At 47.2% G+C, this 22,751-nt stretch overlaps 1 protein-coding gene across 4 annotated transcripts in view; it reads right to left on the bottom strand.

Annotated features, from left to right (window-relative positions):
- The window catches only part of SEMA6A (semaphorin 6A), a 126,890-nt gene extending 104,718 nt beyond the window's left edge, over nt 1-22,172 (bottom strand). For 3 of the 4 annotated variants that reach the window (XM_037509479.2, XM_037509481.2, XM_054694509.1), the window contains exon 1: nt 21,747-22,172. The gene's annotated coding sequence lies outside the window, so the exon portion shown is untranslated. Of the gene's footprint in view, nt 1-13,617; nt 13,703-21,746 lie in introns of all 4 variants that reach the window. The other variant, XM_037509480.2, reaches the window with a different exon arrangement.
- Between the last annotated feature and the right edge of the window lie 579 nt (nt 22,173-22,751).

Here is a 22,751-nt window from a genome sequence, read left to right as displayed (position 1 = left end):
TCCCTGTGCCCTGTGGTCCGAGAACCTTCCCCAGCTCAGAGCTCAGCACACAACAGGCAGAACCCCTGAGGTTTGCCTGGGGCTTTACATGGTGTGAGGAAACAATGACATCACTTGGTCTGTGCCAAAACCTGGGGAGGAAAGCTTGGCTCTCTAATCATCTCACACACGAGGAACTTTATTCTCAGAACGATTAATTAAATAAGAGCCTCCCCAAATTGACTGATCATCACAGTCACCCCCGAGGGATGTCTGACTCCTAGACATTCCCGACCTCAGCCCTGGGGGGTTGTCATCTGCTGCAGCCCAGTTCCCCAAGTAGCCTCATGCCTGACATTTTCACCCTTCAGGATATGAACCCAACATCATCACATGAGGTCTTGGGGTGACACCATTTTAAAATAATAGCCTCTATTAGCATGGGTGACAGGGGAACAGAAAACACAAAGGATCCAGGTGAACTCTCTGTTCTTGAGGACCTCAAAGTGGTTATGCAATTTGGAAAGCACCATTAGGCTGCTTAGATGAGACACAGGCCATGACCAAAGAGAATGTGGGTGGAAGAATCTGAAGCAGGGGTGGAGGGGGTAGTGACAGGACAGGGGCTTTGGGCAGAAGGAAGGTGTCAAATAAATGAGGCAGCTGACAGCTTTACCTTGTTCCAGTGTAGAATCGATTTTTTGTGGTATTGTCTGCTGTGCACACACACATTCTCTGTGCTGTTTATGCCTCATCAGCATGCTTACATGCCCAAATTTGGGGGAAGAAAATAAAAACAGGAAACAGTTATCTAGTTGCTTAGTGGGTAACAGGCCTTGAAAGCAATTTACACACTCATTTAACTCTCCCAGCAGCCCTGGGAGGCAGGTGCTCTTACAATTCCATTTGACAGAGAAGAAAACCAAGGCACAGGGAGGTAACTCCTGTGCCCAAGCTCACCTCACTGGTGAGCGGTGACTTGGGCTCCGACCAGTGTCCAGCCTCTCTGCCACCCCATGAGCAAGCCACCTGCCCACCCCGAAGTTTTGACCTGATTATTGAATTCAAATATAATAGGTGTCTCAGAGGAGGTAATCACAAGTTTGCTTTGTCAGCTTCCTGCTTGCAATTGAAAGGAGACCTGCTACAGTAAATTCAGTCATCTCACGAAGGGAAGACGGTGTCTTCGCTGGCAGCGCGGGGTGTTGGGAGCCGTCAGCTTTCTGACAGCAGAGGAGGCTTTAAAAAAATCTGTGTGATATTTGCCACAAGAGCTCCTGAGAGTCTGTTACAGGATCCTGGCTACGGCTCCTGACCCGGGGGTCTACTCAGACCCAAAGGAATGGTGGCAACAAGAAGCATCCGCGTGACCACTGCTACCCAGAAGTGACCCCTACGGGGCAGAGCGGTGTGGACCGAGCTGGAAGAGACTGCAGGGTGAGCCGTGGCCTGTGTCCCCAATCCTTGAAAGGCCCCACCTTATGTCGGATAACTGTATCGATGGCCCAAGGCTTCTGCTGCTCAACAGTTCTTTTTAAAGGACCATCGAGCCAAGCACCCTTCCAGCCATGTTCACTGTGCCAAGCTGAAACTCACAAAGTGCAATCATTGAGTGCAGACTCTTACAAGACTCTCTTATTCAAGCAGAGAATGTTTCTTCTCTTTTTCCAAACCAGGGAAAGACAGGCCTCATATTGCAACAGGAGAATGAAGAGGGATGGACACACAGGAAGTTGGCCTGGACACCCTGCAGTAATTACCCGGTCAGCCTGCAGGCCAGGCAATGATCGAAATGAAATCCTCCAAGTACGTGCCCATTCAAGGATGCCTTTCCCCATCTCTCAGCACAGCTGGGGAGGCCAGAGGGGCCTCCAGGGGACACAGAGGGAGGCCACAGGTGAGCTTGTGGCCACATCTGGTCAGCTGGAGAGCAGTTCTCAGCCCCCAGACTTACAAGTGTGGATGGGATTCTCTCAAAACTTTTTAAATGGTTTGGGGCGGTACAACACGTACACTTGCACTCATTTACAAAGTGTTACCTAGGAGGGGACTTTGCAAATCTGATAGGAGGCGAGTCCGAGAGCGGTGCCACATGTTGTCAGAAATAACAAAGAAGAAACACTGTCCTTCAGCCACTGCCAAAACATACTAGAACATTTTCAAAAGTGAAATTTTATGTGGGTTGGATGTTGGGCTAAATGAACAGGGGTAGAAAGTCTCTCTGGGAGAGACACCCTGCTTGCCCAGACAGTTCAGGAGGGGCCGGCTGTGGTCTAAAGAACACCCCACTATTCCAAAGTCCTTGCATGTCACCAAAGGACTCTGCCCCGTTTGGAAAATGAGGACAGCGTTACTCCTTTGCGAACTGCTTTGAAAACTATAGAAAAAAGCATTAGTACATTTGCGATAACACATTATATAACTGTCTCTGGCCCATTTTTTTGTGCCTGTGCTGGGAAACTTTTATTAACATGAAACACAAATAGGACGCTCGTTTCCCTTTAAGCTCTTGAAAATCCACCAAGTTCAAATTCAGCCGGATTCCTGATAAAGCTCAGTGTAACCACGGCAGAGGGACCCCCCTCCTGGCTCCAAGTTCCATCCCTCAAAGGGATTAAATCTTAAACACATCACCCCGCGGACTGCTTTGGCGGATCACGCCTGCTGTCATTAGCGTCTGTTTAATATGGCAGCTGAAGTCTTGCAGTCCCCTTGCAAATGGGGCCGCGCAGAGCCTTGGAGAGAAGTGCATGATAATTGCTTGCCGCAGGACTGTGTGGCGCTGCCCCGACAGCGGTCAGTGGGGAAAAGGGGAGAGCATTAGAGAAGGCCTGTTGTACTGATGAAGAGGAATTCCTAGAACACACTGTGCTATAAAACGCGAGCGGCTCCACCGGGCTGGGGTGCACAATGGGCTCGGGACTGCTTAGCATTGGTTGCTGGGCATATTCCTTTCAGCTGAGCTGCCTTCCATTCAAGGGAGCAAGAGCTATGCTAGAGAATAGGGAGGAAGAGCCGGGGCACACTGGTCCAGTGAAATCCTGGGTGTAAAGATGTGAGGGGGAAAAAACAAAAGACTTTCAGCCCAGAGGGAGACCAGACTGATGTACCTTCTCACACTCAACAGCTCCAACCAAGTCTGTGATTTATTTAAAAAAATTTTTTTTGCATAAATAGCCTTAGAAATGACTAGCAAAGGGGCCTCCCTGGTGGCACAAGGGGTTAAGCACCACATTATGAAGCAATCCACAGCCTCTGGGATACGAGTTCGATCCCCGGCCAGCCAGGGAGCAACCCACAGGGTGCGGCAGACCTCTCCTGTCTGGCCCGCTGCTCCCCTCAGCAATGTATTTCAGTCAGTCAGCCTGTTCTGTTCCCCGCTCTGTCTCTGGTGAGTCCTCTCACCCCCTGCATCTCTGGCCTGTACCCCAGCTCTTGTATGCATAAATAAATAAATCTTAAAAAAAAAGAAATGAAATGACTAGCAAAATGTGTCTAGTCTGTTAGCAGTTTTACAAAGATCTGGGTGGAAGATGGGTCTTTGGTAGATTTGTATTACTAAAGTGGGGCGAGGAATAATGGGTGGGGGCTGCAGAGAGCCTGTCGTGTTAGGGAAGGTCTATTCTATGTCCTAACTGTATGTGCTCTGAATTCATAAAAAGAATTAAAATAATGAACAGTAATAGCATCAAAAATATTTGAAATCATCTATTATACAACCACCTCCTACCTCAGAAAAAGTTAGTGTGAGTCTGTAGATGGGTAACAGAATCGGTTAGTAGTAAGCCGGGAGTGAAGAATTTGTTCCCAGCTTGCAAAATTGAGAGAAAAAGAGAGGGAAGAATTCCTCCTCAAAAAGTGCCCCAGGAACTAAAAAGACAGTTTAACTGTTAAAATCAAAGACAGTTAATTGGAGCCTGTACAGGTAGGAGCAAATCCACCTAATTATTAATGGGGCATTGTCAAACCAGTTTACCCCTGAAATACTCATTTTAAACAATCTTAGGTTTTTTTTTTTTTTTTAAGTAAATCCATTTTAACCAAAATATAATTAAACCAAATTACACTGCAGCTCTACCTAATCAATAACAGTCAAAAGCATGGAACCGAGCACACACATTCTGTTGGAGGGTTTCCTTGCGGGCAATATGTAAAACTGTTTATAAAGTATTTGCTCCAGAAATACTGCAAAGAAGCCAAATTCATGGAGACAGTTCTGGACTTGAAGTCTTGCCATGGTGGAAGGTGGGAGGTCAGGCCCAAAGGACCCCCGATTTGCTGCCTTCTTGAAAGGCTTCATTGCTAAGCACACAACCACAAGCATATGTACAAAACAAACTAAATATCCCTCTGGGAGGTTTTGTGTCAAGGAGCCCAGGAACCCCAAATCCACGCACATTTGGAGAATCCTTTGTTTTCCAACAAGGCTTCCTCCCTGGGCTTGGAGAGGTGGGCATGTCGTTCAGATCCCTGGAAAGGTAGCAAGTAGCCCCTCAGCTGCGGGTTCCTGTGTGTAACATCTGTTCACTTGTGTCTGGCCAGGGCTCAAGTCCATTTCATAAGAAACACCAAACAGCTGTCAGAGGGTTCTGAGTTTGGGTGAGTACCAAATGGACTCAGTTCTTGCCATGGGGGAGGAGAAGCCCCAGTTCCTATTACCCATCTCTGGAGAGGCCCCCTCTCTAAGTGTTCTTACTTGTTAGTATCTTCCCTAACTTCTGACCAGCCATTTCCTTGATTTTGTGAACCAGGCTTTGCCCAAAAGAGTCAATAGCGGAGGTGGGAAAAGCTCAAATTAACTTGTGTTTGCTAGGGAGCTAATGATCACTTTGGCCTTGCTTTTCTTCTTAAATCACCCAACTTCTTTCCTGTCTTTTCTTTCCACCTCTGGGAAGGAGAGGTGAAGGCTGGGTCAGAAGAGGGATTTACTCTCCAATCTATCCACTTTGCTGTTCACTGGTTCAACTTCAAGGTTTTGTGGAAAACAAGTGTTTAAAGTCAATGAATCACTTTGACATGTTCAGTTTATCAGGATAAGTAGCTAATGCCACATATAACCAAGTTTTATTGTAGAAAAGGAACTGTATGGGGCCTCCCCTGGTGGCGCAGTGGCTGAGCGCTGGGCTGCAAAGCTGGCCATAGCCTCTGCAGCGCCAGTTCGATCCCCGGCCACTGGTGAGGGTCCCACATGGCGCGCAGACCTCTCCTGCCACGCCCACTGCTCCCCTCAGCAGTGTATTTCGTCAGTCTGCCTGTTCTGTTCCCTGCTCTGGCTCTGGTGAATTCTCTCACCCTCCCGCGCTTCTGACTATACCCAGCGCTTGTATAAATAAATAAATAAATCTTTTTTTTAAAAAAAGAAAAAAACTGTATGTATTTACACATTGATTTATGTGAGACATTAAATGAACAGAGGTTTCTGGTTCCTCTTTGCTAAGGAAAATTCCTGAATATCTTGATTCCACAGATAACATTAAGTGTAACTAAAACACTGCATAGAGAAAACCCACCCAGTAAAAACCCTCTGTGTTCTTCCCTCAAAGCTTCTATAGCTATTATTTCCAGAGAACAGGGAGGTACATAAGCCAGACAAACACAGACACCTGATGGAGCACTAGCTCCCACAAACGCAAATAAAAACCCAAGCCAAGGCCAGGCTCACCTACCATCTCATTCCATATCAATATTTTGCAGTTATTCAAAGGACCCAATCTAGCCCAGATTGGGCACAAAGTAGGTATGTAGTCAGCATTCCCTTAGTAAAATATAATGACGAACAATCACTCCATCAGCTATTTTAAATCATGCCCTGACACAGGCTCTGGGACAGAGGCAGAGACAGACAGAAGCCAGCAGAACCACTCATCTGGACACCATCATCTTGTCATCATCTTGTCTTTTCATTTTTCACTGACATGCCCTGCTGGGGATATAGAACACTGAATCTAGCCAATTCTGTGGGGAGGACTTTGTGGCAAATTTTAACTGATTTTTATAGTGTGCAGACATCATTCTGGTACAAATGGCCTCATTTAGTCATCAGAATCCCTTCATGAGGTAGCACTATTAGATCCCCATTTTAGAGATGAGGAAAACGAGGCACTTAGAGGGCAAATAACTGTCCCGAGATCTCACATTCAACGGAATAGGAAACTCCAGAGTGCACTTTCTTCATGCTTTCAACTACGCCTTCATGTCACCCCATTAGAAAAAAAAGGAGTTGACTTCGAAGTATGTTGTCCTCCCTCAACTCCAGCCACATGCAATCTTAGCTGTTCTTCCCAAGCCTGGTCTCAAACCTTCAGAGAAATCAGCATCGTCATCAGCAACTATCTGTATTGAATTCGTGTCAGTCACTGCTGCCTTGAGCTGGATCTACCTGGCTTTCTGTCATGTTACCTTGGTCGTCCACTGAGAATGGCACCAGTATGCATGCAAAAAATAGCTACCAAGTCTGAGATGTGGTCTCCACTGATTGCAGACGCTGGAGTGTGCTTATTTCTCATCCAAGAAAAAGCAGAGTTGGCACTACTGTCAGAAAGTACTTAATGCCACAGTTTAGCCTGCAGTGCGTGCTTCCCTTCTTAATATCTTCAGAGAATAATCCATAAAGTGCTGGAATTTACTCTTTGAAGGTCTGGAATAGGAACATGGATTAAAGTTTGAGAACTCTTCTCCGAGGGCTAATTATGTCATAAACCCTGAGACTGTTTGACCAAACATCTCTGACACAATGACGGCTGGAATTATTTTGACATTTGCAATTTTTATTTAAACGGATTTAGGAAGGTGTTTCAGACTTATTTAGAAAGGGCTTATTTGGCCACTTATCACTCTTTTGCACACACACAAAAGTAAGTGAAATTATTGGCTAGTATACTCCCATCACTTCTTGCTCAGTGTTTGATTTGGTGTTCGGAGTTCAATTTCAATTCACAGTCATTTGTGTGTGTGTTTTCCCATAAATATGTTCTCTGTGCCCTAGGAACTTTGGTGGTTGGGGATACATTTACAGTTATTCACCTCCTTTCAAACCATGTTTCAGAAAGTCCTCAAAGTATTTAGAGTCAGGGGCCTGGGTGGGTTGGGGTACTACTGACTAAATGTTAAGATTCTCTGTTTTTTTCTCCTTTTGTGGGACCTGCAGTGACATCAAGTGGCACTAGAGGGCAGCCTACAAGTTATAATAGAAAAGCAACAAAGACAGTCCTCTGTGACAACCTGACATAATAGATAAATAACCTATATAGTTCAGTTTCTCACCATCAGAACACCAACTCAAATATGGTGTTCCACGTAGCAAAATAACCGTGTTCTTTAATGCTTGATCTGCAAGTGCCTTAAAAATCAGACATCAAAGCAAACAGTTTCAGGACGGTCCTCTCGCTTCTAGACACTCAATTTGTCACACCTCTCTGAAAACATTTGATGTTTCTGGTCCTGTTTTATATCATTTCCGTTATTCAACGTCTTTTAAAAATATAAAACAAAACTTTATCTTATGTTAGGATAAGATTTCCTGTTGCAAGTTTTATTTAGAAACCACAAGAAAAATGCACTGTGAAGGGAAAAAAATACAGATGATCCATCATTCAGATTCTTTTATATAGTATAAAGATGAATTATATTCAACTCTTACAGGCACGGGAGGATTTCTCAGGACACCTTCACTATATATCAACACTTATCTAAAGGTCAAAACCATAAAATGGTACCCCAAGTCACCCATGTAGTGAAGATTTATTTCTTCCTGAATAAACAAAACAATAAAATAATATTAAACACATTTTTTCTCCCCCCTTATAAGCAGTGTTCAATTTTAGCAGAATGCAGCAAAAAAGGCCTAGCTGTCTTATTAAATAAACAACACAGTTGAGGTGTTATTTGTGTTTTGTGAATGACATCATCTGTAACATTTCAGTTACATGACTTAGATAAACACTCATATAAATATGCCCAACGCAGGGGGAGAGGTGTGTGTATATAAGGTGGGGGTGGGGCTGAAGATGCATATGTAATTTTAGAATTCAAAAACTTTTATTATGTCTAATTGTTCAAATGAAAACAATAAGAAGTAGGTGGTTGGCGTGAAACCCTGAGTCTCACCTGAGAGGCTCCTTAGCGTTCCCTCCAGCTCTTTGTCACCAGTATTCAGAGATGCATGGACCATGCGTCCTCCTGGTATCCAGGACACAGGATGGCATTGACCTCCCTGATGCTGGAGCAAGCGCACCCAGCTGCTCTATTTAGAGGTAGATGTCAGTGCAACAGGCCCTGAGGCCCAGGCTCCGGTGTTCAACCTGTTACGTGTGGTTTCAATATGGTTTACCATAGCTGGTAAATATCCAATATTTTATTCTGTAAAGCCGGATTCCATTCTTGGCTGATGCCACCACTATCCACGCAGCTTCCCAGATGTGAGATCCTGGAGCCATTTTTGACTCCTTCCACTTCCTTACCCCACACATCCAACTGGTTTCTAAATCCTGAGGACAGGCCCACCCACCCACCCAAAATCTGTTCCTTTCAGGCCGTTCACGGCACTAGCAGATTTTTATTTCTGAAACACCTATCTGATGCATCTCTTTGCTGAAAAGCCCCAAGTTCCTGCAGCCTGGAATCCTTCCTCCCTAGGCAGAGCCTTCCAAGTCTGCGCTCAGTCCTGCTTTCCAGCCTCAGGTCTTCTTGTCACCAGGAGGCTTTGGCCGGGTGGCCCCCCAATTCCCCTGAGCCCCTCTGCTCTTCCATCCCTCACCTCCCCTCTACTGAAACCTCACTTGTTCATTAGACTCAACTCACGTGCCTGGCCTGACCTCCCAGGAGGACAGGGGTGCTGCTTCCTGTGACCATTCTGCTGTGGGGTGATTCCTTCGGGCCCTCGCACTGTTGTGAGCTGGCACTAGAAGCTGGGCCTGGTGATTGACCCACCACAGGCGCACCATGAGCCAGTCAATCCTAAACTCATTCATCGCTGCATCTGTAACCTCTAGAAGTTTTCCTTACTGAGAGTAAGTGCTAACCACCTACCTGTTGAATTAAACTAACCTGCTGCTCTCTCTAGCCTGAGCAGCAGCAGGGAGCAGAGAGTAAAATGAGCTGTGTTAGAAGGAGGAATCTCTTACCCACTATTTCTTGCTAGAAAACGACTTCTGTTTTAGAGGTACAAGTTGTAGGACGCAGGGGGATATTCCTACCAGAATATCTGGTTCTACATCTGTCTCTCCAATTCCACCCTGAATCAGGGTCAAAGTTTCTACTCTCCTGTTTAGTTTTATCCCTACTATAAAACAGGACGAGAATCCCAAATAAAAACACCCTCCCTCTTTCAAATGCTCTCCTTTCAGATGAAAGATTCAAGACTCTAAGTGCCTCTGAATTTAATGTCAAGAAATGGCACTTCACAGAGAAATTTGGGTCCTAATTGTACAAAGGCCTCAGATGGAGACCTTGGAAAGCTGCTCTGAAACTGACGTGATGCGTACAACTGAGAACATCTTTGGTTGACAGACTGCGATCGGTTTTTATAAAGTAATGAGTAAACACTACAATGCCATGAAAAAGCATCAAAGTCAGATCCGGAAGCTTGGGGAGCTTCTCTCACCAACGATGTGCTCTCAGGAAAATTATTTGACCTCTCTGAACCTCAGTTATCTCATCTTTCAGTGGGCATAATCATACCTGCCCTGCCTAGCCCACAAGGTTTTAATGATATTAAATGAGGCGATGTTTACAAATGCACTTTAAAATATAAAAGTGCTCTATAAATGAGGGCTTTATTATTAGTAATGATGTTGATCATCATCAGTAATTTCTAAATGCCAGGTGGGACTCTGCAGGACTCCTTCCTGAGCAAGCAGCCTGAGTTTACACCTCTGCTGGAAGCCAACCCATCTTCACCCCAACAAGGTGCCATCACTGGGAAGGTGTGTCTGCACTTCAAACATGGGCATGAGAAAAACAATGCAATGCAAATGCATCATGATTACTTGTCAGGGAGCAGAGCCCTCCAGTTAAGGCCTAGGTGGGATTGAGAGGAGTGAGAAAATCCATTGTCCTAGCCCTCCACAGCAAACCCTTTCAAGTTCTGCTCAGAAGAATTATTTGCATTTCAATAACAATGTGCTAATGTCAAGCTATTCACAACGTTTCAAAGCCTTCTCCTGCACACCTGGCATGTTCAAGGATCTGCTGGGGAACTGGATGTGGCTGTTTTCTAACAGCAGAGGCAATTATGTTGTCCTTTTCATACTTGGGAATGGATGTGTTTGGGCAATATTAACAGGTCTTGTGTTCTGGAGGTGACAAAATATGAAAGCGAAAGCTCCACCCTCTGAAATATCCCAGGAGAATGAATTCATCAGCATATTCAACATGTTCGACTTCCCCTCACCACAAATGAGAGGAAACACCTTGTAGATAAAGTTGACTTTTTAATAGAAAACTTCTCACTGAACTCTGAGCGTCCCTTTAAAAGAGACAAGTGTCCAAAAGATGTTTCCTACCTCTTCTCTCTTGGCTACATATGAGCCTACACTATATTTCCTACTTTTGAAACCAACATCTTCTCTTGGCCAGGCTAACATGGGATTATGCTTCTGTATTGACTTAATTTCTATTGAAAGTAAAAATCAGATTGCACAATGTGGACAGGCATCCTGAAAATTGTGTCAGACAATTGCTACCTGAGAACACGGGGCAGCAGTTACTACAAATTTATTCAATGGAGGTAATTTCTCCACGAAGGTGCTCACAGGTTGGTAAACTGAAATTGCAAAAGCAGTTGGGGTTGATCATTCATACACACAAAATATGCTAAGCAAGATGGGCTACATACTATGAGGGTTTCGTATCAGTTCCAAAATGATGATTCACGCAGAAATTTAATTCATATGTTGCATTGGACTTTATTAGACCTTCTAGTTGAATATGAATAGAGCATCGACATGAAAAATCAGCTTCTGGATAGCTGTTCTAAAACTCGGGACAGAGGAAAAGTACCTTTAACCAAAAGTAAGCCTTCATTCTCTCCAGCGCCTACAGTGTTCCCCAATCATTGTGTGTACACTTGATAAGAGTGCTCTTGGGTAAAGGAAATATCACTAGTCCACTGCCCTACCTCATATAAAGCAGCTTTAATTTTAAAGAACTGGGGTACCACTCAAAAGACCCAGTCGATCTTTGGAAGGAATCACCTCAAATTCTGCTAGGAGCCATGACTCTCAGCAATCTTGATAAGGAAATGCCCTTAGAATTAAAAATGGCTCCCCTAAAGATCCAAAATCTTCCACATCACTTGTACATTTCAGCTGGCCCCCAAGTGATGTTTTGTTCTTTACATGGCCATCTTGAAGATGATCCAGAATCACCTTGTATCATAAGAACTCAGTGTGGTTCGCATGACAAGCTACTGGAAGCATGTGCAAGCCAGTGCTGTCCGAAATTGTTCCACCAAATTCCAGCCTAGCGCATTGATGCTTTTGGAAAAAGAAAATCTTCAATCAGCAATCATTCATTAAGGTTAATTAAAGTCCACATTGTATTTGACTGACTTCCCCACAAAAGTACTGCTGACTTAAGGCTACGTGCCCAATATCGTGTTGGAAGACACCCAAGAATCATCACCATCTTGTCATTGTCAAGAGGACACCGATCTGAAGTCACACACTTTTTCCAACAGTAAAAGCTCTGGATGTGAGTATGAGTCCCACTGTACCCCCGCTACTCCATGTTTAAAAGCAGAAGCTCATGACCTATTTTCTTAGGCTGTCAAATAATCCAGGTCCATATACTGACTTTACAAATGCAAGTTTTCCTAGCTTCACGGAGATCTTTGAGGGGGAGTTGGAGAGTGGCTGGGGGATAATTGCAGACTGTGGATAAGCCAGACCACATGATCAAAAACTGCAGTGACACTTAAAAGTGTTTCTCCACAAGGAATTCCGGTGCCCAGAAGCCTGGTGAAGCCAGTGGCAATTAAGGCCATGTTATCCTTTTAATTTACTTCAAATTATTGGCCTTGAAAATCAATCATTTAGTGTGGTTGGCTAAGGGAGGGGTCAATATAATAGGCACGTGCATTCAAAATGCTCGTTGATCTTCCACAAAAATTTGGGCAGGCTGGATCCAGGGAAATTTAAAATGGCTGCTTTTGAAGTTCATCCTGAAATAAAAACTAGTCATTTTCTAGTTTAAAAAAAAGGTGGTTAATTTTCTAGATTAGACCCATTTGTAATGAATTCAAGGTTTTCTTCAGAATCTGCCTGGATTTTCATTGGATGCTTTGTATACCCCGGCATTCAAGCTGTTTGCTTCAAATGTGAGATTATTTTATGTTTTAATCTACAAAGGAATCCAGTGGCTTGGCTTAGACTGGTGAAAGTCCTTGAAAGTACAGTTGAGAAGTGGGAAGAAAAACATTAAGAAGCAACCAGTATCTGGTATCTGTTCACAAGGCCAAATTTACCTAACAAAGGAAAGCTGTGTTCTGCAGGGCACACGGAGCTCAGCAACCACTGAGTGTGCATCTCTCTGTCCTGTAGCAAATTACTCCTCCAAGTCTTGTCTAGGTCACACAAATAAATATATACACACCAGGAGCGCTTTCCTAATCACCCCTGAGGTCACAAACCTAAGACAACTAAAATATGCTCCCATACTTGTAGACCTAGGGGTCCACGTTGCCCAAGACAGTCAAATGGTCTCCAGCTCCTCAGTCACGTGTCAAACCGAAAAAAAAAATGAAGGTTAAGCTTGAAAGAAAGTGCACATGTTTACAAGGCCAAAAGAAAACCTAACATACAACTTGCATGAAGTCATTTTATTTATTTAGCAATCTGCAGAGCCAGGACCGAATGATGAACCTGGAATTTTGAGCAAAGTCATGATCGCCCTGGTTTTACCTACACGTCTATAAATATAGCCTTAATGAAGAGTTCGCACCCTTTTGCTTTCTTGTCGAAAGATGAAAGTGACATCAGTCCCTGGACCGTAATTCTTTACCAGCAAGACTGAGCAAGAGGCCAATCCTGGAGTAAAATCAGCTGGATGCACACATAACAAGGTCCAGGGAGACATTCTCAGGAGTTGACTTTTTTTAATACAGCACTGAGTGATAGAAGAGGTTTCAGTTCTTTCATTGCACCTCAACTGCCAACATACCTGCAAGGCTTGCAAGCCCTAGTAACTCTGAGGCCTTTCCCCAGACACCCCAACACTATCTGAGGCACTGAAACTATGGCAACCGAATAAGAAAGCAGCCTCCATGATTAATAGATGAAGATCCCAGCGACAGTGTCGAGCTAGGGCCATCATTCATGAGGCGAGAAGAATTAGCAGGGAATCCATCTGGAGAACCATTAGCAAGTATTCTTACAAAAAATCCACCCATTTGCCATTCTGCTACATACCAGTTGAAGATGCTGTAAATAATTTGGTTTCTATTTATCGCTCACTATTGCAGGATGAGCTTGTTCTGAGTATCTCAGATGCTCACATTTTTTTAGAATCATGAAACATTTAACTAGATGGGTTTTCCACCTGGGTGCCTGAACCCTAAGAAAAATTTCACACTGACACCAAAATAGGTGAACGAAGCCATGTGGCTCTCCCAGGTAAAAAGCAGAAGGGGCAGTAGCTTACCTCCTTCAAGGACGGTGGGAGTCTGGGAGGGGGGTGAGGAAATGCTGGAGTCTCAGCAATATTCATGAAAAGGTTGAATAGGCCCCTTAAAAAAAAAATCAGGAATAGGGGGTGGTGAGAGAGAGCTGGCCTCTAAGACTCATGTAACATTAAGCCATTGTTAATCTATTCTTTATTTCTTCCCAGTCCCTAAAATGTTTTCTTTTCCAAGGGTGTGTTTTCATTGTGTAATGCCAGATCCTGTTCTGTTTCTAAATGCTTCTAGTTAAATCTTGGCCAAAGGCTTGGTCTTAAACATGCAGGAGGGTAGAAGCGATCCGAGAGGGGTAAATAGCATCGATTTTAGAGATTCGTCTACTTTTTCTAATGGGCAGGGATTCTTTGAATGACATTCTCCACAGATGGCAATTGTAGGTTAGTTGGAAACCACCAGAAAGCGCTGACTCATATTCAATGAAAGCCTCGGGACTGAGCGTGGATGTGGGATATCTGCTACTAATAATACATTCAAAGCCACTGTCCTCACACTCCCTGCTCCAGGCCCTGGCCTTCTGTCTTTGGGGCATGTCAATTGCTGATTTATTTTGCTCTCTCCAGACCCTCCATCCACTTACAGAATTGAAGAGAAAAAATGTTTTTCTAGATGAAAATAGCTACCATTCTAAGCCAGCAAGGATTCCTAGAAGACAGTGGCAGGAAGAATTGCGGTGATAGTATCAATTTATTGTCCCCTCTGCTGGGCCTTTAAGGAGCCAGATTTTTCTCACTGATAAGAGCCTGCTGGATGACTTCATTTGAATCAAATTCCAGGTTTTAGAGTGATGTGCTCATCAGGGGATAAATGCGCTGTTGGGGTCAGCCATCTATTTCCTGCCTTTGGTGGCAAAGGTAGTGCTTCTTTGTGGAAACTCACCCTCTCCCAATTCACTTCAGGCTTGCCCGGGGAAGAGCGGTTGCTGGGCCACCATAAAGCCTCGCGTGCAGAAGGCTTAGCAGCGGCCTCCTGGCGGGGACCATCTGGAGCCAAGCTGCTGTCCCAGGACAGGTACGCTCAATCATGCCTCGGGGAGAGTTCGTATGAGCTGCTCTCACATTTTAAGGGGGGCTCTCAGATCCTCATAAGGGTGCATGATGTGCATTTTATTTTTAAAATCTAAGTGAATGCTATCATTTGGAAAAAGTATGGTTGGGCTCCTTATTTGATGGACTACCCTGTGTTCTTGCTACTGTTGTGTGTGTATGATGTTTTTTTCCTTCCATGTTTTGGGTGTGTTATTTCCACTTCCAAAGTAGGAAAGCACTGTGACCCCTCTTTCCTTGCAAGTGACACTTCCACGCCGTTCTCACCTTAAAACCTCTGACACTGTGGTTCTCTACAGTGTGAATGTCCATTTCTCATCCCTGTTCCAGGCCCTCTGCATCATCTCTTTGTTGCACATTTGTGGCCACTTCCTTTTTGTACTCTTCCCACGGGGCACTTTCTGTGACCACTGTCACCCAAATAAAAAGGACACATCCTGTTTAATGGGGTTCCGGGAACTGCTACAAATTTACAGAGATGTTATCACATTTACTCAACACCATAACATCATCATCACATTGGCCTTTACCAATGGAAACTGGAGTGGCGAAGTTAAGCAACTGTTCAAAGTTATACTATTTGTAAATGGCAAAAATTGGGATGCGGTGTCTACTCTGACCTCTGCATTGCTTCCCAGGCTGACCACTGCCTTCCTTCCCTTGAACAGTCCCTCTGTATTTATAAGCCTCTTGCCACAAAGTCAAATGAATTGGCCCTTGTTACAGCTAAGATCAAAACGTCTCTCCCGCTGTTCCTACTTCACCCTGACATGTCCACTCTACATTAATGCTTCCTTTGATGTGAAGTATTATATAACTTATCTGAACAAAAACAATGCCCTAACTTTTCAAATAATACCTGGCACAGTGCCATGCCCATGACCTTTGCCCCATTAAGTCACATTGAGATTGAGCTTTACATGACATGGGTGGTGTGGTGTTCTGATCATCAATCAAGTTGCTATCCATGTTCTGCAGACACGACACATTTTGCGTGAATTTGAGGATCTTATTTAGTTCTGTTATGTGATCGACACTAAAATGATATCAAAAGAGTCAGATCTTTTCTTTCATGATTTAGCAGATGATGAAGGTGCAGGGTCTGGGAGGAGGGTATTAGCATCCAATGTTTCAAATTTCCAGAATGCATGTTACATTTTACCAAATACATTCACATTCATATTTTTATATTATTATCATCCAAGCAGCCCTACAAGCTAAGAAGCACAGGTGTACCATTTACAATTTTAATTCAAACGGATGTAGCTTCCCATAGGCTTGCCCAAAAGTAGTAAGGACCTAGAGCCCAGGTCTCTAACTCCAAGTGCAGGATCTTCAACCCATTTTCATCATGCTGGAACAGGGCATTGCACATGTGGGCTGGCCTGCACACTAGTTTCTCCCGGTAAAAAGTTAAACTTCAAAAACTACTATTAGCAAACTCCAGCAAAAGCAGAACTCTGTGGCCAGTGCTTACAGTGCAGAACAAATGAGGCCAAGGTCAAAAGCTCAATCCCCATAAGTGCTGGCTGTCTCCTCGGCTCTGTTTTTTGGCAAGTTGACTTTACCTAAGTCAGATTCCCCCCAGCTCCAGCCAGGTGTCTGGCAGATGTGTGCTCCCGGCCACGGAAGGGCACTGGGTGAAAGTGTGGGAACTAGTAGGCTACAGTCCATCGCCAGGACTGAGAAAACAACCCCCAGTGAATACTCTGCTAATGGCGCATGAGACACAGCACGCACTCATGTGGAAGACAGTACTCTACACACACACACACACACAGAGGCATGCACACATTCACTCAAGCAGTCAGAGAACTATCTGATCGAAACACCTTCTAGAAAAATCAGAGCAGACAACAGAGATAAAATAAAAGCCAGTTGTTTATAAGAAGATTCACTCTTCCTTCATTCAACATATACTTATAAAGAGTCTAGTATGTGCCAGGCAGAGGACTAGGTGCTGGAGATACAGCTTAAACCATGAAAAATGTCTATCCCGTGGCACCATGTTCTAGTGGAAGAGAAAACAGGAGGGCAACCTAAAGTTGGTCAGGTGGTGAGAGGGCTAAGGAGAAAAATGAGCAGACCAGGGGGTAGGGGGTTTTGTGGGGAAAGGGTGGTGTAAATAAGGCGATTGGCAAAGATTTCCCTGAGAAAATGATGTCAGAGCAGAGACCTGAGGGTGAGCAGCCACTCATGTGTCTGCCTGGGGTGAAGACCACCCACGCCACCAAAGAGCGACTGGGAAGACCCAGCCAACAGCCACAGTGTGCCTGGGGCAGACTCAGATAACTCACAGGTGCGGCATTCAGAGACTCGGGAGGCCACCAGAGCCATGGGACAGGCTTAGTCTTTGATGGGAATCAGATGGGAAAGCATCTGAGCAGATGGGGTCTGATCTGGCGAGGTTTTTAAAAATCACTGTGTTGGGAAAAAACTGTAGGGGGGCCCAGAGCAAAGCAAGGGCACTGGGGGGAGGCTGGCTCCATCCCCCAGCAGGAGAGGAAGTGGTTTGGCCAATGTGTGGGCCACAGAGGGTGAAGACCTGGAGGGTTCTGCAGGTGGGCCCACAGCAGCAGAGCCGGCCTCCGTGGGGAAGCCAAGGGTCAAGGATAACTGGAGTTCTCAGGCCTCAGCAACTCTAAGGATGGCATGGCCATTTACCAAGATGGTGATTATAAGAAAAGTAGTTTTGGGTGAGAAGGATCCAGGATTCTGGGTCTGCACACATGAAGATGTCATCTATTAGACCCAAGAGGAGCTACCTACCATGTCTGGGCTGAGGGGTCATTTTAGGTTTCCACGGTATTGCTGGCTTGACATGACACTCTCCATTAGTGCAATTAGAACCAAGTTCATAAAAAAAAAGTCTTGCAAGAATGCTTTGGCTTCACCAAGCAAGACACCCTGTGTCTACAGTCTACTATAAATAAGCCCAAGTTAAGAAGCGTCCAGAACTCCCTTCTCCCCTTGAGGTTTGTGTGGTATGACATCTTATTTGCCCATTTCAAAGGGATTAAATGCCTCCCTGCCTTCCCTACCTTACCATATCCCCAGGAGGGAAGCATGTGGTTGCCAGCAGAGAATAGCTCAGTTACTCCTGCAGCACATTTTAAGGCAGATGAGAAAAGCTTTCACTCCGGAATAGAGATATCTCAGAGACAACTTGGCTCTGACACACCCCAAGAGAGTGGGGGACACTGGTGTGGGAGGGCACAGCAGCATGCTTCCAAGCTGCATCTTCCCCTGGAAGCAGGAACACCGCTCTGGGGCTCTGGGAGTGCCACAAGAAAAGGTCGACATCTAAAGTGGGGAGCAGAGGGTGGAGTGCAGAGACAGGCAGGCTTTCTGAGGCTTTACACTGCTGCAAATGGCAGATGCCTAATTAAAGCATTTGCAATTAGTTTGGCTTGTTCTGTGATTCCTTTCTGCAAACAAATAAGATGGGAGAATACATTAGCTCTTGGCAATCTAGTTCTAAAAAAACTTTTTCTCCCTTCATCTCTCTTTTGTCCTGCTGGGAAAAAGGCTGAACCACTATGTACACAGAGTAAAGTATCTGACTTACCTCCTTGTTCAAAACAGTATTTTCCCTTCTATTTCATAAGGGAGAGCAATTACCCATTTGCTTTTAAAGCATGAGTATTTATTTTGAATTTAATACAAGTTCTTAATTTGGGGGTCTTATTTTCATTCAGTGAAGATCAGAGTCTTCCTAATCCCTGCTCTCCTTCTGATTCAACACACTCCACTACAGCCACCTCCTCAACATGCAAATGCTATAATTTTTAATGATGACAAAAGCATCCACTAGTCTTTGAAAGAACTGCAAGAGTGTGTGTTTGTGTCAATAAGACTTGCACTATTGCCACTTCATAATAGCCACTGCCTTGAAGGCATATTTTTTTTCATTGTAGAAGAAAAAAACAACAACAGGTCCCTTTTAAAGTGGAGAAATGTTAATCACATGCAACTGTTTCATTCATTTATTCAACATTTACTTGTGTTTCTACCCTGACTCTTATGAATTTTTAACCTTAGATGCTATACCCACTAAGTATGTTCTGCAGATGGCTCTTGAGATAATGATTTTGGGTGCCTGCTGAACATTTACATATGTGGATTATAAGCATTAGTGAGAATGTGGCACATCTCTAAGGGGTGATAACTGCAAAACATAACACTTTAGAAAGATTGTCACCCACAAACATTGTAAATGAGAAACAGGAACTACAAGGCTTCTTTATATCAAATGGAAAAAAAGATACAACACAAAAATAAGCTTTGAAGTCTGGAGGTTCATTCTTTTCTGTTTTCAGATTGGCTCACAGAGTGTCTCATTCAAGAATGTGCTAAAGCCAAAGGAATAGAAGAGACTGGGGGTTACTCCAGATTCACATAAAAGTAACCATCAGATTCAAATAGTTAACGTAATTATTTTTTAACAGATAGTTTAGGTTAATAGGTGGAGACACAGTTCTGCCACTGTATTTAAGGTTAAGTTAATAATTAACTTTGGTGCCTGGAGTAGTTTAATCAAAGCTTACTGTAAATCATAAAACTGGTCCATGCAGACTAAACAGGCTAATAAAAAAAAAAAAAAAACAAAACGCCATAAAAAATGCTTCCGAGCTTGACCTCTGGTAGCCATTTGGGTAAGTTGTCTACGAGGAAGATATTTTCATTCAGAATTGAGCACAAGCATGTTTACTTTGGGGGGACAACCTCAATGCCAGGATTCCTGTATCCCAAACCAGTTTTCCCCTGATATCAGCGGCAGGCTGCCTGCTTGCTGTATGATGCATGTCACCAGGAAAAGGAAGGTGGACGATTACCAGGATTAAAGAAAGGCAAGATTCAGCTCAGTTCCACCAGGGAGAGTCTTAAAAACCAGCACTGGGGGGCATTAAATCACTTTCCTGAGACCTGCTGCTCTAACATAATTGGGCTTAAATCTTTTCCGATTTGAGGCAAAGAAAGTTGTGCTTACAAGTGTGAGATTGTGTGTGTGTGTGTGTGTGTGTGTGTGTGTCCGTGCTTGCTCCCGCGTCTGTGTTTTAAACCTTTCATGGATCCCATTCAGTAGCAACCAGCTTTCCATTCAGCTTAAGCAAAGAGCTGTTCTCCAAGGCAGTGGCTGGCCACCGCATCCCCCAAGCAGCCCCCTTTCTCCCCAAGACCAGTGCGGAATGCTTGGAGGGGTTGCTCGCTGCATGACAGGCCGGAGGCCGCCGTGGCCGTGTCGGCAGCGGTTGCTGTCCCAGCTCCGCACACACCAGGCTCCCTGCTCCACTCCGCCCCGGACACCCTGTGGCTGGAATGGGGCGCGTGGGCGCAGGAGGCTGCTGATGCTGCACTTGGCGCTGGGTACCTGCAAGCCGGGGAACCCCCGCTGGTATCCACACGCATCCGCGCGCCAGCCGCTACCCACAGCGGCCGCGCAAACATCCCGAGCCGCGTCCCTCCCTTAACTACCCCTTCCAGCCCTTCGCCCACGCCTCAGCCATTCTTTCTTCCAGTGCCGAGAGCTGGTCCAGCAAGTGCCGCGCCGCGATCCCTGCCCAGCTCACCTCGGGTCTGGGGGCGCCACTGTCAGACCCGAGCTCCTAGCCTCATGCGGGCGGTCTACGGGTCCCCTTCCTGCAGGTGCAGATGCTGAGCCTATAAGCCTGACAAGCTCGCTGCACCTCCTTTTGCCCCCCAGGCTTTCAGAGAAACTTTCCTACAGCGACTGGCCGAGGGGTCCGGCGCTGGAAAAGCTGGAGGCGGCGCCGGGCGGAGGGGCGGGGAGGGAGCGGGAAAGACGGCCAAGTCCGGCTTCCTTCCCGACACCCACAAGCTCCCGGGCTCCCCCTATGACGCTCGGGTTCTGGGAGGAGGTCGGGACCTCAAGAGCCAGCTTCGCACTGCCCGACAGTGGGCAGTTGAGAAAAAAGCGGAAAATCTGGAGAGAAGTCACTTCCCACCCAGAGGGGTCGTGGAGGGTGGGTGGGCGCCGTCGGGTTTGCTCCCGAGGATCCCGCCGCTGGAGAGGCGCAGCGGTGCGTCGCCGCCAGGAGTTGGGACAGCCAGAACCTGGAGGCCAGGCAGAGACGAGGTCCAGAGCGCAAGCCCTGGGCCATCTCTTGCCAGGTTTCCACACCCTTCCGCCTCCCCGGGACACCTTTCCCGAGCGGAATCGCGCAGAATCTGGCGGGGGGACGGCGTGCGCCAGCCGGGGCGAGCCGGACTCAGCTAGTGGGGCGCGCGGTCCAGATGGATGCTCCCCTCGCCGCCCGGGAGGGAGCTGCGGCCGGGGATAGGACCCAGGGCGGGGGCGCCGCGCCACACCAGGAGAAGGCCGCTCCTGGCCACTCATTCGCGCAAACAAAGCCCGGAACCTCCGGTGCCAGCGGCCGCGGGAGCCGTGATGTCCCCAAGTGGCAGGGCGCGCGGGTGCCAGGGCCATTACAAGTTTCCCGCACTCCACAGAGCCCAGCTCAGACCTGGCGCGGACAACAAAAGATTCTCCTCGCTCCCCTGCCGTCTCTGCGGAACCCCTTCTCCTGCCCTAGAACCCAAACCTGGTACTGGGCGAAAAGAGCGCTCCGCGGAGCTCCAGCCCTCGGGGACAGAAACCCTTCCCTCGCCTCCGCCCCGGAGCGGGGAGCTTCCGAGAAGCCCACCCTCCTGGGACCTCTCCGCTGGCTCCCCGCTGGCCCGAAAGTGAGGACGCGCCCCGGGTCCTGTGCCCACACCCCAGGGCTGGGCAGCCATCCGCGCGGTCGCGGTCGCGGTCCCGGGCGGCGCCCGGCGTGTGCGCGGTGCGGGTGGGGAAGCTCGCACCACAGAGCCGGGCGGTCTCTGGGGCGCAGGGCAGAAAGAAGCGTTAGGCAGGGCTCACGACTTCTCCCCCAGGGCCGGGCAACGCTCGGGAGACAGACACGAGACAAAATAAAACGCAGGCACCACAAAGCCGGCAGCGCGCGCGCTGCCCGCGGCCGGGTACCCGCGGGCTGGAGCCCCTCGGCGCCCGGGAGGTGGGGCGCGCCGGGAACCCCGGGCCGTACCTTTTCGGTGCATCGACGGACAGAAGGCCGGGGCTCGGAGCGGGCTGGTACGGCTTGAATCCCATTTAGTAATCCATTATCAAGGGGCTATCTCCGGGCGGCGAGCTGCGCTCTCTTCTTCGCCAGCCTTTGTCATTCCTACATGTGTGCCTGTCTCTTTGGGGGGGGGACAGTCAAGGCGACTACTTTCTGGGGTGCAAACGCGTTGTGCGCATCTCCGATGACAGGCGAGTAGGGGAGAAGAAAAAAGAAAGAGCCAACGGGGAAGGAAGAAATGTTCAAGAAACTCTTCTGCAAATCCAATTTCCACTTGGATTCCACTCCGCCGAGTCCCTTCGGTGGTGTCTGCGCCGATTAACAAGTCATTTCAGGGTGGGGGGCGGGGTGGGGGCTGGAGCTGGGGTGCACGGCTCTCGCCCCGCTCAGCCGCGGGGAGGCTGTGCCGCGGGGAGGGCGATGCTGGCCGCTGCCGCGCGCTCCTAAGCCGGCATCGCTGGCGGTCGGCCCCGCGGAGAAGCGCTGCTGCTGGGTCCCGAGCGCCCGGGCAGGCGAGTGCGCGGGGAGCGGAGTTGGCTGCAGCCTCACCCCTTGCGAGCTCACTACTCTGTCACCGGAGAGGCCGCCGCTCCCGGGCGGAGCCAAGTCCCGGACTGGATTGCGCAGAGCGGACTCGCCTCCTGCAACCCCGCCTCCTTCAGCGTCTGTGCCGACCCGAAGGAGAACTGTGCTGTGCGTGTGTGAATGAGAGAGCGCGAGGCGGAGAGAGGCCAGAACAACGCTGTGTGGCTGCAGGTGGAGCTTTGGGTCCACCGGCCGCGCAGCTCGCGCCTACCAGGATGCTGCGCCCCGACGCGCGCTCGGCGGAGGTCCCCCTGGGGGGGAGACTCTAGCAGAGAGCCCAGCTCTCGTCCCTCGCCTCTAACCCCCGCATCTGCTCTAGCAGGCAAGCGAGCAAGCAAAAATAAATAAATAAATAAAAAATAAAATCCCGGACAGCCCTGCTGA

The sequence above is a fragment of the Talpa occidentalis genome, unplaced genomic scaffold, assembly GCF_014898055.3.
Source record: "Talpa occidentalis isolate TD23 unplaced genomic scaffold, MPIMG_talOcc4v2.1 talOcc4.13, whole genome shotgun sequence".
Lineage (NCBI taxonomy): Eukaryota > Metazoa > Chordata > Mammalia > Eulipotyphla > Talpidae > Talpa > Talpa occidentalis.
This window is presented reverse-complemented; position numbering and strand designations above follow the sequence as displayed.